Source organism: Scyliorhinus torazame, chromosome 10 (genome assembly GCF_047496885.1).
Source record: "Scyliorhinus torazame isolate Kashiwa2021f chromosome 10, sScyTor2.1, whole genome shotgun sequence".
Lineage (NCBI taxonomy): Eukaryota > Metazoa > Chordata > Chondrichthyes > Carcharhiniformes > Scyliorhinidae > Scyliorhinus > Scyliorhinus torazame.
The window spans coordinates 127,950,083-127,960,992 of NC_092716.1; the positions used below are offsets into that span (position 1 = coordinate 127,950,083).

The 10,910-nt window shown below is 55.2% G+C and overlaps 1 protein-coding gene across 2 annotated transcripts in view; it reads right to left on the bottom strand.

Moving 5' to 3' along the window:
- LOC140430917 (G protein-activated inward rectifier potassium channel 3-like) overlaps window positions 1–3,930 on the bottom strand; it is a 141,884-nt gene extending 137,954 nt beyond the window's left edge. The window contains exon 1 of one of the 2 annotated variants that reach the window (XM_072518717.1): window positions 3,774–3,930. The gene's annotated coding sequence lies outside the window, so the exon portion shown is untranslated. The other variant, XM_072518716.1, reaches the window with a different exon arrangement.
- Between the last annotated feature and the right edge of the window lie 6,980 nt (window positions 3,931–10,910).

The following is a 10,910-nucleotide window of genomic DNA, read 5'->3' on the forward strand; positions in this document are numbered from 1 at the left end:
CATACCCACACACACTCGCAACACACACAACTCACAAACACACACACTCCCCCACACTGCCACATACAAAAGCACATACACTCACAAGTCCCACATTCTCACACATATACACACACTCACATTCACAGACATGCAGACACACTCAAGCACATGATCAGGCACACACAAATACAAACACAAACACACACTCTCATGTGCACTTATACTCACACATACAGAAATATAAGTGCACATACTCACACACATACACACTCTCTCACACACATACGGACACATAGGCACACACTTACTCACACACAGTCCCACGCGCACATAACACAAATACACAATCCCACATGTATGCACACTCATACACATTCAATCACAGATACACGCATACACACAGAAACACAGACACACACACTCATGCACACACACATGCATGCACACTCACATGCATATGCATGCATTCACACTCACACACGGACTCACAGTCTCACACGCACATGTTTACATGCACGCATTCACACTCATACATGCACTCACCCTCTCACAAGTGCATACACAGCCACATACACACTCCCCACACCTACAATCTCACACCCTGAACAATAAACATAAATCTTTGCACCCAATGGTATCCCTGCTGTCTTATTTCATCTTCGCATCAGGCAGCTCCCTCAATATGGCTTATATCATCATGGGAAAGGTATTGAGATGGAGAGGGAGGAGCATAGAGTGTATCTTTACCCAGAAGCTTTGTTGTTGGACGTTTCTGATTCTCTCACAGGTATGGGAGAAATGATGGAACTGTTGAAAAAATGTTGATCTTTTTCAGGGTATAGATTGAATATGAGCAAGAGCGAGATGTTCCCGGTAAATCTCCTGGGGAAGAGGACAGATCCGGGGAGGCTGCCTTTTAAGCTGGCCAAGACACTGTTTAGGTATTTAGGGATTGAGGTGGCGCACACTTGGACACTGTTGCATAAACTGAATTTGACCAGTCTGATGGAAGAGGTAAAGGGGGACCACAGGAGGTGGGATGCCCTCCCACCAACCTTGGTGGGTAAAGTCTATATGGTCAAAATTAATGCTCTGTCGAGGTTTCTATTCGTGTTCAAGAGTCTTCCGATCTTCCTCCCTAAATCTTTTTACCTCCAGGGTTGATAGATTAATCTCTGCCTTTGTTTGGGCGGGGAAGACTCCTAGGATTAGAGCTTTCCTGCAGAGAGGGTGACAATTGGGTGGGTTGGCGCTACCATACCTGATGCTCTATTACTGGGTGGCAAACATTGTGAAAGTGCAAAGGTGGTTTGAGGGGCTGGGTGCGGGGTGGGGACAATTGGAGGTGGCCTCTGCATAGAATTTACAGTGCAGAAGGAGACCATTTGGCCCATCGAGTCTGCACCAGCTCTTGGAAAGAGCACCCTATACAAGCCCGTGCTTTCACACTGTCCCTGTAACCCAGTAACCCCACCTAACCTTTTTTTTGGACACTAAGGCAATTTAGCATGGCCAATCCACCTCACCTGCAATCTTTGGACTGTGGGAGGAAACCGGAGCACCCGGAGGAAACCCACGCATACACAGGGAGAATGTGCAGACTCCGCACAGACAGTGACCCAAGCCAGGAATCAAACCTGGGATCCTGGAGCTGTGAAACAACTGTGCTAACCACTGTGCTGCCGTGCTGTATAAGGTTGTGTCTAAGGGCATTGGTTACGGCCCCTCTTCCATTCTCTCTGGCAAGATTCTCAAAGGGCCCGGTGGTGGTGGCACCTTTAAGAATATGGAACCAGTTTAGACAACATTTTTGACTGGGGGACATGTCTTTACTGTCACAAACTTGTGATAATCATAGGTTTGCACCCTCAAAGCTGGACGCAATGTGCAGGATATGGAGGAGAAGAGGGATTGATAAGTTCAGGGATTTATTTGTGGAAGGTAGGTTTGTGAGTCTAGAGGAGATGGAGGAGAAATTTCAACTCCCGAGGGTGAGTGCATTCAGGTAGTTGCGGATGTGGATCTTTGTTCTAAAGAGTTGTCCTCGGTCCCCCAGTTGCTGAGACCCACACTGATACCATACTATCACGGGGCAGCACGGTAGCATAGTGAATAGCACAATTGCTTCACAGCTCCAGGGTCCCAGGTTCGATTCCCGGCTTGGGTCACTGTCTGTGCGGAGTCTGCACATCCTCCCCGTGTGTGCGTGGGTTTCCTCCGGGTGCTCCGGTTTCCTCCCACAGTCCAAAGATGTGCAGGTTAGGTGGATTGGCCATGTTAAATTGTCCTTAGTGTCCAAAATTGCCCTTAGTGTTGGGTGGGGTTACTGGGTTATGGGGATAGGGTGGAGGTGTGGGCTTGGGTAGGGTGCTCTTTCCAAGAGCCGGTGGGCCGAATGGCCTCGTTCTGCACTGTAAATTCTATGAAATTCTATGAAATCACGGGATGCGATGGGACAAGGGAAGATCTCCGATATATGGGAGTGTTTGCTGGAGATGGGGAAACCATCACTAGAAGATGTGAGGGGAAAGTGGGAATTAGAGCTGGGCCTAGGGCTAGAGGGAGGGGTGTGGAGTGAGATCCTACATAGAGTGAACTTACCTCCTCCTGTGCTAGGTTCAGCCTGATACAGTTTAAAGTGGTACATAGAGTGCACTTAACTAAGACGCGTATGAGTGGGTTTTTCCCTGGAGTGGAGGACAGGTGTGAGCGCCGTTCAGGCGGGCCTACGAATCACTCACACACATTCTAGTCCTGCCCCAAGTTAGTTGGGTTCTGGGTCTCTTTTTTTGAGATCATGTCTGAGATTATTGGGGTCAAACTAGAGGCGTGTCCGCTGCTGGCGATCTTTGGGGTGTCAGACACCCCAGAGCTCCTTGAGGGGCCTTTGCCTCCTTGGTGGCTCAGAGGCGAGTCCAGCTTGGATGGAGGTCGGCAGTGCCACCCAGGGCCTCGCATGGTTGTGTGACCTGGAAGAATTCTTGCAAGTGGGAAAAATTAAATATACCCTGAGAGGGTCGGAAGAAAGGTTCTATTCCAGGTGGATGCTGTTCATCCCTTTCTTTAAGGAAGTGTTTGTGGCCAGCAGTTAGAGGGATGGGGTGGGATGGTTAGGCGGGGAGGGGGTAAGGGAGGGAGGATAATTGGGCTGATGGGGGATAGCGGATTTAGGGTTGTTGCTGTTACTTCATTAAAATAAAAAGGAACAATTGTTTGTATGATATAGTTATGCCTTTCTATGTAAGAATTTGTTAATGTTTGGAATAAAATATATTTTAAAAAATATTCTCAGAATCTCTAGGGATTTTCTCCACTTTCCTATGAAAGACCGGGAAACATGGAGCCACAGTGAAAACAATGGAATCTGCTCCCACAGTGCTCACTGGCTGTTAATCCCCAGTGTTCCTGACAAAACTGGACAGGATACAATCCTCTGTCTCCAGCAGCACAAACAAACAAGAGCAAGCACACACTCATATATATATCCAAGCCTGAACAGATATTTACTGCACATCTCGAAAAATTATAAATCAATATTCACCTGCTCATGAAGCTCTGCTACTCTCCTCTCCTCCGGCCTCTCTTTGTTTCTCTCCCTCTGTCTGTCTGTCTCTGTCTATCACTCTCTATTTCTCTCTGCCAGTCTCTCTCACCTTCTCTGTCTCCGTCCCTCTCTCTCTCTTTCCTTTATCTCGCTCACTCCATCTCTCTCTCCGACTCATCTTTCCTCTCTCTCTCTCTCTCTCTCACACCCTGATCTCTCTCTCTGACAGTACAATTTGGATATGTACCACTGGTGTTGATGCGTAGCATCTATCTCCAAATCGGCATCCTCCGTGTCGTTGCTGCCTTCTGGGCGACATTTTGATGAAGGTGTTGGTAAACAGACACACAATGTGGCTCTGAGCCTTGCTGAGCAGCAGTTCAGCCAGCTGCAACCCAACTGCTTCTGATCTCAACACCCCACTGACTGTACAGCTCAGCACATCCACCAGCCTGTTACACAGCAACAGGAGAGGCCATTCAGCCCATCAAACCAGTTACACAACAACAGGAGAGGCCATTCTGCTCCTCTAACCAGTTACACAGCAACAGGAGAGGCCATTCAGCCCCTCTAACCCATTACACAGCAACAAGAGAGGTCATTCAGGCCCTCGAACCCATTACACAGCAACAGGAGAGGTCATTCAGCCCCTCTAACCCATTACACAGCAACAGGAGAAGCCATTCAGCCCCTCTAACCTGTTACACAGCAACAGGAGAGGCCATTCAGCCCCTCTAACCCATTACACAGCAACAAGAGAGGTCATTCAGGCCTCTAACCCATTACACAGCAACAGGAGAGGTCTTTCAGGCCCTCTAACTCATTACACAGCAACAGGAGAGGTCATTCAGGCCCTCTCACCCATTACACAGCAACAGGAGAGGCCATTCAGGCCATCTAACCCATTACACAGCAACAGGAGAGGCCATTCAGCCCCTCTAACACATTACACAGCAACAAGAGAGGTCATTCAGGCCTCTAACCCATAACACAGCAACAGGAGAGGTCATTGAGGCCCTCTAACCCATTACACAGCAACAGGAGAGGCCATTCAGCCCCTCTAACCCATTACACAGCAACAAGAGAGGTCATTCAGGCCCTCTAACCCATTACACAGCAACAGGAGAGGCCATTCAGCCCCTCTAACCCATTACACAGCAACAAGAGAGGTCATTCAGGCCTCTAACCCATTACACAGCAACAGGAGAGGTCATTCAGCCCCTCTAACCCATTATACAGCAACAGGAGAGGTCATTCAGGCCCTCTAACCCATTACACAGCAACAGGAGAGGCCATTCAGCCCCTCTAACCCATTACACAGCAACAGGAGAGGCCATTCAGGCCCTCTAACCCATTACACAGCAACAGCAGAGGTCAGTCAGCCCCTCTAACTTGCGATACAACAACAGGAGTGGCCATTCTGCCCTTCCATCTCATTACACTACAACAGAAGTGGCCAGTCAGCTCCTTTGAATCGTTACACAGGTATAAAAGAGGCTATTCAGCCCGTTTAACCAGTTAAACACCTGCTCTGCCCCCTCCATCCTCCTGACCCCACCATCGACTAGGGGCTTTTCACAGTAACTTCATTTCAAGCCTACTTGTGACAATAAGCGATTGTCATTTCATTTCATTTTTCCTCCAACCCCCGTTCCATCCTCCTCCCTCCATCCTCCTCCCTCCATCCTCCTCCCTCCATGCTCCTCCGTCCATCCTCCCTCCATCCTCCTCCCTCCATCCTCCTCCCTCTATCCTCCCTCCATCCTCCTCCGTCCATCCTCCCTCCATCCTCCTCCTTCCATCCTCCTCCCTCCACCCTCCCTCCATCCTCCTCCCACCATCCTCCTTCCATCCTCCCTCCATCCTCCTCTCTACATCCTCCTCCCTCCATCCTACTCCCTCCAAGCTCCTCCTTCCATCCTCCCTCCATCCTCCTCCCTCCATCCTCCTCCCTCCACCCTCCCTCCATCCACCCTCCATCCTCCTCCCTCCATCCTCCTCCCTCCATCCTCCCTCCATCCTCCCTCCATCCGCCCTCCCTCCTCCTCCCTCCATCCTCCTCCCGCAACGCTCCTCCCTCCATCCTCCCTCCATCCTCCTCCCTCCATCCTCTCTCCATTCTCCCTCCATCCATCCTCCTCCATCCTCCACCCTCCATCCTCTCCCTCCATCCGCTCTCCGTCCGCCTCCCTCCATCCTCCTCCCTCCATCCTCCTCCCTCCATCCCACTCCCTCCATCCTCCATCCTCCCTCCATCCTTCTCCCTCCCTCCATCCTCCCTCCATTCTCCCTACATCCTCCTCCCTCCATCCTCCTCCCTCCATCCCACACCCTCCATCCTCCTCCCTCCATTCTCCCTCCATCCTCCTCCCTCCATCCTCCCTCCATCCTCCACCCTCCATCCTACTCCCTCCATTCTCCCTCCATCCTGCACCCTCCATCCTCCTCCCTCCATCCTCCTCCCTCCATCCTCCCTCCACACTCCTCCTTCCGTCCTCCTCCCTCCATCCTCCTCCCTCCATCCTCCCTCCAACTTCCTCCCTCTGTCCTCCTCTGTCCATCCTCCTCCCTCCTCCCTCCTTTCTCCTCCATCAATACTTCCTCTATCATCCTCCCTCCATCCTCCTCCCTCCATCCTCCTCCCTCCATCCTCCCTCCATCCTTCTCCCTCCATCCTCCCTCCATCCTCCTCCCTCCATCCTCCTCCCTCCATCCTCCTCCCTCCATCCACCTCCGTCCATCCTCCTCCCTCCATCCTCCCTCCATCCTACCTCCATTCTCCTCCCGCCATCCTCCTCCCTCCAACCTACTCCCTCCATGCTCCTCCATCCATCCTCCCTCCATCCTCCTCCCTTCATCTTCATCCCTCCAGCCTCCCTCCATCCACCCTCCATCCTCCTCCCTCCACCCCCCTCCGTCCATCCTCCCTCCATCCTCCTTCCTCCATCATCCTCCCTCCATCCTCCCTCCATCCTCCTCCCTCCATCCTCCTTCCACAATCCTCCTCCCTCCATCCTCATCCCTCCATTTTCCTCCCTCCATCCTACCTCCATCCACCTCCTTCCATCCTCGTCCCTCCATCTTCCTCCCTCCATCCTACCTCCATCCACCTCCCTCCATTCTCCTACCTCCACCCTCCCTACATCCTCCTCCCTCCATCCTCCCTCCATCCTCCCTCCATCCTCCTCCCTCCATTCTCCTCCCTCCACCCTCCTCCCTCCATCCTTCCGCCATCCTCCTCCATTTTCCTCCCTCCATCCTCCTCCCCACCCTCCTCCATCCATCCTCCCTCCAACCTCCTCCCTCAATCCTCACCCCTCCAGCCTCCCTCCATTCACCCTCCATCCTCCTCCCTCCATCCACCTCCCTCCATCCTCCTCTGTCCATCCTCCTCCCTCCATCCTCCTCCCTCCATCTCCCCTCCATCCGCCCTCCATCCTCCTCCCTCCATCCTCCTCCCTGCATCCACCACCCTCCATCCTCCCTCCATCCTCCCCCATCCTTCCTCCATCCTCCTCACTCACTCCATCCTCCTCCATCCTCCTCCCTCCATCCTCTCCCTCCTTCCTCCTCCCTGCATTCTCTCCCTCCATCCTCTTCCCCCCATGCTCCCTCCATCCACCTCCCTCCATCCACCTCCCTCCAACCTCTTCCCCCCATCTTGCTCCCTCCATCCTCCTCCCTCCATCCTCCTCCGTCGATCCTCCCTCCATTCTCCTTCCTCCATCCTCCTCCCTCCTTCCTCCCTCCATCCTCCTCCCTCCATCCTCCTTCCACAATCCTCCTCCCTCCATTCTCCCACCATCCTCCTCCCTCCATCCTCGTCCCTCCATCTTCCTCCCTCCATCCTACCTCCTTCCTCCACCCTCCATCCTACTCCCTCCATCCTCCTTCCTCCATTCTCCTCCCTCAATTCTCCCTCCACCCTCCCTCCATCGTCCTCCCTCCATCCTCCTCCCTCCATACTCCTCCCTCCATCCCACTCCTTCCTCCTCCCTCCATCGTCCTCCCTCCACCCTCCTCCCTCCATCCTCCCGCCATCCTCCTCCCTCCATCCTCCACCCTCCATCCTCCTCCCTCCATCCTCCTCCCGCCATCCATCCTCATTCCATCCTCCTCCCTCCTTCCATCCTCCCTCCATCCTCCTACCTCCATCCTCCTACCTCCATCCTCCTCCCTCCATCATCCCTCCATCCACTCTCCATTCTCCCTCCATCCTCCTCCCTCCATCCTCCTCCATCCATCCTGCTCCCATCATCCTCCTCCCTCCATCCTCCTCCCTCCATCCTCCACCCTCCATCCTACCTCCCTCAATCCTTCCTCCCTCCATCCTCATCCCACCATCGTTCTCCCTCCACCCTCCTCCATCCATCCACCCTCCAACCTCGCCCCTCCATCTTCCTCCCTCCATCCTCCCTCCATCCTCCCACCATCCTCCTCCCTCCATCCTCCTCACTCCATCCTCCTCCCTCCATCCTTCTCCCTCCATCCTCCCTCCATCCTCCTCCCTCCATCCTCCTCCCTCCATCCTCACCCCGCCAACCTCCTCCCTCCATCCTCCTCCCTCCATCCTCCACCCTCCATCCTACCTCCCTCCAGCCTACCTCCCTCCATCCTCGTCCCTCCATCCTTCTCCCTCCATCCTCCCTCCATCCTACTCCCTCCATCCTCCTCCCTCCATCCTCCTCCCTCCATACTCCTCCTTCTATCCTCCTCCCTCCACCCTCCTCCTTCGATCCACCTCCCTCCAACCTCCTCCCACCATCCATCCGCCCTACATCCTCCTCCCTCCATCCTCCCTTCATTCTCCTCCCTCCATCCTGGTCCCTCCATCCTCCACCCTCCATCACCCTCCATCGTCCTCACTCCATCCTCCCTCCAACCTCCTCACGCCATCCTCCTCCATCCACCCTCCTCGCTCCATCCAACTCCCTCCACCCTCCTCCCTCCATCCTCCTCCCTCCATCCTCCTCCCTCCATCCTCCTCCCTCCATCCGTCCTCCATCCTTCTCCATCCATCCACCTCCCTCCACCCTCCTCCCTCCGTCCTGCTCCCTCCACCCTACCCCCTTATTCCTCCTTCTCCAACACCCTCCCTCCATCCGTCCTCCATCCTACTCCCTCCATCCTCCCTCCCTCCATGCTCGCTCCATCCTCGTCCCCCAAATCTACTCCCTCCATCCTCCTCGATCCATCCTCCTCCCTCTATCCTCCTCCCTCCATCTTGCTCCCTGCATTCGCCGCCCTCCACCTTCCTCCCTCCATTCTTCCTCGATCTTCACTCCAAAATCCCTCCATCCTCCCCCCTCCATCGTCCTGCCTCCATCCTCCTCCCTCCATCCTCCTCCCTCCACCCTCCTCCCTCCTTCCATCCTCCTCCCTCGATCCCCCTACCTCCAGCCATCCTCCATCCATCCTTCCCCCATCCTCCTCCCTCCACCCTCCTCCATCCATCCTAAATTGCATTCACCCTCCATCCCGCTCCTTCCATCTTCCTCCCTCCATCCTCCTCCCTCCATCCTCCTCCCAGCATTCTCCTCCCTCCACCCTGCTCCATCTATCCTCCACCCTTCAGCCTCCACCCTCCATCCTTCTCCATCCAACCACCCTCCATCCTCCTCATTCAACCCTCCTCCATCCATCCTCCTCCCTCCATTCTCCTCCCTCACTCCATCCTCCCTCCATCCTCCTCCCTCCATCCTGCTCCTTCCGTCCATCCTCCTCCGTCCATCCTCCTCCCTCCATCCTCCTCCCTCCACCCTCCTCCCTCCATCCTCCTCCCTCCATCCTCCATCCATCCTCCTCCCTCCATCCTCCTCCCGCCATTCTCCTCCCTCAATCCCACTCCCTCTATCCTCCTCCCTCCATCCTCCTCCCTCCATCCTCACTCGATCCTCCTCCCTCCATCCTCAACCCTCCATCCTCCTCCCTCCATCCATCCTCATTCCATCCTCCCCCTCTACCCTCCTCCATCCATCCTCCTTCCATCCTCCTCCCTCCTTCCATCCTCCTACCTCCATTCTCCTACCTCCATCCATCCACCACCCTCCTCCCTCCACCCTCCTCCATCCATCCTCAATTGCGTCCTCCCTCCATCCCGCTCCTTCCATTTCCTCCCTCCATCCTCCTCCCTCCATCCTGTTCCCTCCATCCTCCTCCCACCATCCTCCTCCCTCCACCTTGCTCCGTCCATCCTCCACCCTCCATCTTCCTCCCTCCAACCTTCTCCATCGAACCATCCTCCATCCTCCTCACTCCACCCTCCTCCATCAATCCTCCCCCATCCTCCTCCCTCCACCCTCCTCCATCCATCCTCCTCCCTCCATTCTGCTCCTTCCCTCCATCCTCCTCTGTCCATCCTCCTCGCTCCATCCTCCTCCCTAAATCCTGCTCCTTCCCTCCATCCTCCTCCGTCCATCCTCCTCCCTCCATCCTCCTCCCTAAATCCTCCTCCCTCCATCCTCCTCCGTCGATCCTCCCTCGATCCTCCCTCCATCCTCTTCCCTCCATCCTCCTCCCTCCATCCTCCTCCCTCCATCCCACTCCCTCCATCCTCCTCCCTCCATCCTCCTCCCTCCATCCACTCTCCATCCTCCTCCCTCCATCCTCCACCCTCCATCCTCCTTGCTCCATCCTCTTCCTCCATCCATCCTCTTTCCATCCTCCTCCCTCCACCGTCCTCCATCCATCCTCCTTCCATCCTCCTCCCTCCTTCCATCCTCCCTCCATCCTCCTACCTTCATCCTGTTACCTCCAACCTCCTCCCTCCATCCTCCATCCATCCTCCTCCATCCATCCATTCTCCCTCCATCCTGCTCCCTCCATTCTCCTCCCTCCATCCTCCTCCATCCATACTCCCACCATCCTCCCCCCTCCTTTTTCCCCCCTCCATTGTTCCTCTATCTTCACTCCAAAGTCCCTCCATCCTCCCTCCACCCTGGTCCCTCCAACTTCCTCCCTCCATCGTCCTCACTCCATCCTCGCTCCATCCTCCTCACTCCAACCTGCTCCCTCCATCCTCCTCCCTCCATCGTCCTCACTCCACCCTCCCTCCATCCTCCTCCCTCCATCCTCCTCCCTCCACCTTCCTCACTCCATCCTCCCTCCATCCTCCCTCCATCCACCCTCCATCCGCCCTCCACCATCCTCCCTCCATCCTCCTCCCTCCATCCTCCCTTTATCCTCTGCCCTCCACCCTCCTCCATCCATCCGCCCTCCAACCTCGTCCCTCCATATTCCTCCCTCCATCCTCCCTCCATCCTCCCACCATTCTCCCACCATCCTCCTCCCTCCATCCTCCTCTCTCCATTTTCCCTCTATCCTCCTCCCTCCATCCTCCTCCATCCATCCTCCCTCCATCCTCGTCCCTCCATCCTCCTCCCTC